The sequence below is a fragment of the Drosophila biarmipes genome, chromosome 3R (genome assembly GCF_025231255.1).
Source record: "Drosophila biarmipes strain raj3 chromosome 3R, RU_DBia_V1.1, whole genome shotgun sequence".
Classification (NCBI taxonomy): Eukaryota; Metazoa; Arthropoda; class Insecta; order Diptera; family Drosophilidae; genus Drosophila; species Drosophila biarmipes.
In genome coordinates this window covers 26,314,261-26,320,429 of record NC_066616.1, presented here as the reverse complement: position 1 = coordinate 26,320,429, position 6,169 = coordinate 26,314,261, and positions in this window count along the sequence as shown.

Here is a 6,169-nt window from a genome sequence, read left to right as displayed (position 1 = left end):
GGGGGCAGGGGGCGGACTTGGAATTGGCCAGGTGGTCGGGGGTCCTTTTCTGTTTACAATGACCGGGGCCGTTCAGTGGCGGGGCCGTTCAGTGCCATTGATGAGGTTGTAAGCTCCGGTAACATCCGAGGCGACGCTTTGGAGGCTCCCAACCTGCGACCACGAAAGTGCAATTAAATGAATAATTACGGTGTCGCGTGGGGCAGGGAAATCAGTTATCGAATTACAGTACCCATTAAGTGCAACGAAACTATTATTAAACACTTTCGGGGAATCGTTTTGGGAATTTTAAGAATCTTTCAATTAAACTGACTGTTTAATAGAGGAGGTTTGTGGTTATAGATTATAAAAACTGATTCAAAGTTACTCGAGGTCTTATGACACTAGTTTGATTTCTGCCTGGGTTTACCTTAAAAAGTCAAGGAAACCCTAAGAAAATACTTAGCACAACTGTAAAATAGTTTACCATGACACTTTAAAACAAATCCCCTTTAACCGACTGACAAGTAAGTGTCATAAGGACTTTAATAAAAAGGCTTGAAGTTCATTTTGCATTTGAAAGCAGGGAAAACACAGCTCGCATAGAGGTAAAAACAAATCTGAAAGTTTGAAATAAGAAAGCAAAATTGGAAATTGGAAAATAGGAAAATTCCGGTCGCATAGGAACTAATAAAGAATCCTTAAATGCTCAATAAGAGAGGGAAACTACATTTTAAATTGGAAAACATATTTTTCAAAGGCCATTCCCTCGCCTTAGTTCCATTTAATGACATCGGGGCAATCAGTTCTCTATGTGCAACATGGGAAACTGCAACACGCTCGTTCGAGTGTCGCCAACATATCGATTCACCCAATCAGTAGCAGCCATCTTGTTTTCCATTCAAGAGGACGTCGAAGAGATTTCCCCAGCACACAGTCCTTGTTTCAGCAGGAGCTTTAATCTCCTCGCAGTGTCTTCGGTTCGGAGAATGCACTATGTACACATGCATATAATCAATATGCGATGATAGCCTCATTCATGCATTCATGGCATTTTGTCATGTCCTTCTTTTCAAGGGTATTTGTTTCGTTAGGGCAGCTCCCTCGGTCCCTCGGCCCCTTGGGTAAACAAACACACACAATTTATAACAAACAGGCAGGCCAACAACAATTAGTTCTATTGATGGAAGCGATGCCATAACACATATGTCCCAGCGTAAATAATAGATTCGAAGCCGCCACCGCACCGCATCTAGAATCTAGAACCGCACCACCCAAATGCACAGATGTGAGGCACATGCAAAGTTTTTCCTCCCATCCCACCATCCGAATCCATTCCACACTCGCACACAACTCAAGCCGAAGGCAAATGGTGTGCGACTTATGCTGATCCGTATGCCACATCCACTGCCACTTTTCGGAATTCCCGGCAAAAGGAGTGCGGGCGGCTCTTGGCCCGGTCCCCTTGTGTTAGATAAATTGCAGTTTAAACCTACTTACATGCATGTGCCGGCTCGGCCCCACCCCCTGCGACTGCGGAATGGAACTGGAACTGGAAACCGGGACCGAGACTGGGTCCCATTTTGGGCACAGTCAGCAGAAGGAATGTGCTCGGGTGGCCACGGGGAACTCCCTGCACTCTGCGAAAAATACCACAAAATCGATTTTTAATTGGAACATCTACCACAAACGAACTCGGCCCAGTCGTGTATGAAAAATACCCGAAACGGGCTACCATTCCAGTTGGAGAGACTGTTATTAGATCTGCTTTCAATTAGTCATCGAAACGTATCATTTTACTTTTATGCAGAAAACGTGCTTATTAAATTAAATGGCTCAAATAATTTCGAATAATTGTTATAGAACATCAAAAACACTTAGTGGTATATAAAAATAAAACGTATATATATATATATAATATATAATAAATAGCTTGGAATGGTTATTAAAGATCATCTTATCCATTCACTGGTATATAAGAAAAGGTTTTCAATTAAGAAGATTCATATTTCTATGAATTTATATATTATAAAATTGTTTAATATTTTAGCGGATGTAAATCCCTAGTCGCCCAGCCCAGTATTTTTCTAAGCGTAAAGCTGGTTAAATGAAATGGGGTGCAAGCGCTGCCAATGTTGCATGCCACATGTGAATGCACTTCCCCACCTCTGTGCCATTTTTTGACTGCCTGCCAAGCTGAAATTGGAATAGACTCCGGCTTAGTGCTGGCATTGTACGAGCATAAGCGGCTCAATATATTTTTAATATACTTAGTTGGATGGCGACATTGTGCTCTGCGGCAAAAAAAAAGGGGAAACACAGGGGGCAAGTGGGGCGGGCAGACAGAGCGACAGTCAATTGGAGCTTTGGCGGTAAAAGTTAATACGATTTAACCGGCTCAGAGGCCGCAGACAAGGAGCAGCGGAAAATATGTAAAATATGCCCGAACTACGCCACTCTGAGTGGGCCCAAAAAATATGTATTAGGCCACTTGGCTGCGGCGGAGGCGGCCACTCGAGGGCGGGGCCCAGATTTGTTGAGCTCATTCGCTTCATGAATAATTTGCGCCACAGTGTCGGCATCCCGAGGGTTTTTACCCAGTACCCTTGAACCCCCCCTGAACGCCCCCACCCGGCGGGGTAAACAATAAACAAATGGGCAAAAACATATGCAAAGAGTTTCGCCGAGCAGCGTATATTCAAATAGAGTTGACAGACGAGTGACAAGTGCCGCGCGGGTGGCTGGGGGCATCGATGGCGTCATCGGGGGAGCGGTGAGATGGGGTGAGATAGGGGCGAATCCTTGGCTCTGCCCGAGGTCCTTGGGGTCCTCGCAGTTAGCAAGTCATCTAGTCATCTAGCCATCAGGCGCCTCCGAGCAGCAAACAAATGGTCTCAGGTCGCCGTGCGATAAAAACGTGTGAAAAGGCATTTGGCAAAGGCCTTAGCCTCATCTTCAGCCCCCCAACTGACATCCTGCGCTGTCCCGGTCCATCTCACTTCACCTTTTGGCAAATGATAGTTTTTATCGCTCTGGCCCCCGGTACTCGACTCATCTCGACTCGAGTGTTTTTCGGCCCCGATGAGTTATGGTAGCTGCATCAAAAGGCTTTGCAAAAACAACAGGAGGGCGGGGCAAGGAGCAAGGAGCTGCCGTGGAGGTGGCACCTACATATATGTGGGGCATCCACACATGACCATCAGCCATCACCATCGCCATCAGCATCAGCATCCGTCTTGGCCTGCTCCGCACAGCTTTGGCCGCTCTTGCGAGGGACAAACGTGCGCTCAATCCATCACTGGCCTGTCATTGCCGTCTTGGCCAGGATCCCAGTATCCAAGGATCCGGGGATCAGCGCATCCTTACATTCCACACATCCTGGGATACACTCATCCGCAGCCATCATCCATCCTTTCTGCAGATAATGTTTATTGGCCTGCTAGCTGGTTAATTTTAATACCGCACACAGCCTGATTTATGGCCCTTCGCCGGACAATTGAAGGTCTGCCATCTCCGTGTCCCCCGCCGATGGCGATGGCGATGGCGATACAATAAACTGCACTCCCGCCGCCTCATTAAGCGGACTCCAGCGAAGGCAACATAAAAAACTCGTTTACCTGCATTAAGCGAAACACTCGGCAGACGGTTCGGGCATAAAGGCAATGTGACAGCGTCTGGGGAGGAGGAAGGGGAGCAGGTTCTGGAGGTGGTTCTGCAGGAGGTTCTGGTGAATGGTGGTCCTTCAGTGGAATCCCAGGCGGATGCCACAAGTGCCCCACTGCTCGCACGTGAAGAGGAAAAGCTGGCAAAGCTTAAGCCAAGCTTCTGTTCGCTTCCTTTGTGTTCTTCCCGCCAACCCCCTGCAGCGCAGCCCAAAATGCAAATCAGCTGAAAAGGGAGGGGGCTAAGGGAAGGATATACCCGACCCCAGCACCCAACCTCCAACCCTTAACCCACCAACCCATGCCCCACAGCCTCCATGTAATTGCGCGCACTTGGCGGTTAATGGGGGCGACAGGAGCAATCTCAAAAGAAATGTATGAAATTTGTATGGGCCAAGGCAGGCAAAAGTGCAGTAGTCCCCCGTACAATAAAAGGAACATCCTGCTCAGGGATGGAGGTGTTTTTATAATGGGCTCTCTTAATGTTTCACCAGTAAGAGCCATCCCAGGGGCAGCTTAATGTCAATTAAAATCATTTCTTAATAAATATAAAATTAGAAGAGTTTTTGTAGGCGTTCTAGGAAGCGTTCTATGAATGCTTTATTTAAGAAGGCTAGGAATGATACCCCTTAAGATTAATGTAATAAAATAAATTCTTTCTGGTGTATAAAATAATATGATATAGCATTGTAAAAGGCGGGTAAAATGTGATTGTTATAAAGTGTTTAAGGTTACCCCACCCTTTTGCAAGTTCTATAAAAAGTATCTTTCCCTTAACCAACAAATGTATATAATAAAAAACATTTTGTCTTGTAAATATATTTATAAATCCCATGTTTAATAAATAAATAAACAATATAAAAGTTACTGGTGTATAACTCAATATTTAACCATAAATCCGGATGTAGAGAGCGAGTGCTATCTTCTTATATGGCTGAATGCTCCGGGAAACGTCTTTCAGCCGAGCTCCGTTCGATTATCGGTTTTGGCCATTCCTGGCCAAAGAAAAGCTACCATTTTCCGTGCACCCCTGCCCTCCCTTGCAGGGGTTAAGGACCCCCATGGTGCATTGTTTGCCAGAAGCTCCCAGCCCTGGCTTTGTTCTCCGACCAACCAGTCGACTTAACTCATCTCGAGTCAACTCATCTCATCTCGTCACCTGCTACGCTCCTTCGCTCGCCACGGATGTGCTTGGGAATTATGCGTCAAATGCTCTACTTCAGCTCAGAGACCGCCAGTCCCCCTACTCCCGCCGCCCCTGGCTAACCCCCCTAACATTGTTATTGTTGCCATTCGGTGCAGGTTAAACGTTGCGTATGCGTGATTTACATGCGCTTTGTTTGGTCTTCCCCTTTTCCTGCGGCTCGTGTTATTGTTATCGTTTTCGCTCGGCCAAAGCCAAAGCCAAAGCCATATCCTTAGCCAAAGTCCCAAGAATGGAGCCTGTCAACTGTAAACTGAACCAAAAATTAGCCGTAGACAAACACGGCTTTCGTCATGGAAACAATGCACTTGGCGAAATGAAGTAATTCTATTAATTTGGAATGACTATCTATTTCTTTTCAGTTGACATCTCTTTGGCACTCGAAAATATGCAGGTGACTTTGAGTGCAGGAAAACCACTGCCATTCAACTTGTTTCTTATCATTTAAGGCAGTGAAAGCCAAGGAGAGAGCTGTAAAGTAAGTTTTTATTAAGATTTAAGGTGATTTGAATTTGAATTCCCTTTTACACCAAGGCAGCTTTTCACCTTGATGTTTTTCCTTCAATGCATTTTTGTAATTTAAGCTTTATTTAATCATTTTCTCGTTACTGGTTTAGATGAAATATTTTGATTTTTTTGTAAAGCCAACACTCATCATATCGATTTCATTTTGTTCTAATTAAATCGGTTGTCGACGAAATTAGAAAATGGCATAGACATTTCTGGTGGACCAGTAGACCATGTATTTATGGTTATTTTGCTGTGGTGCAGCTGCGGTGGATATACAATTACGCTTATCTACTTATTTTGGTAATTAATTAAAAACAGAAAATTTTCTTGCTGTGCATGGCTTGTGTGTGCCTCACATTAGCCAATTATGCAGACGACGCATTTAACGTGGCCAAAAGGCAGCAGCAGCCAAGGCAACGGGGGCAGTCAGCCAGGAGACTCGGCTGAGCTGAGCCCGAGCTGAGCTGAGCCGCTTTATGCCCTTTGTTGCCGTGTATCAACTCGGCAATTTGTAAGCAATTTACGTGGCTCGGGCTAATTAACTCGCCATATTTTCTATGCCTACAAAGTTTCAATGGGGAAAGCTAAGCCACCACCGAACGGCAGACAGCCAACATCTTTGCCTGTTTTCGGGTGACCCACTGACTCGGTGACTCGGTGACAGAGTTCCGTGCTAACCCAGTGACTTGACTTGGCCAACAGAGAGAGAGAGAGAGAGAGAGCCAGAGATTTCAGCTAAGAGAGCTGGCTAAGAGAAAGGCCAGGCCTTTCTCCTTCGCGAGAGAAAGTGCCCGAAAGCCAGCAACATTTAACC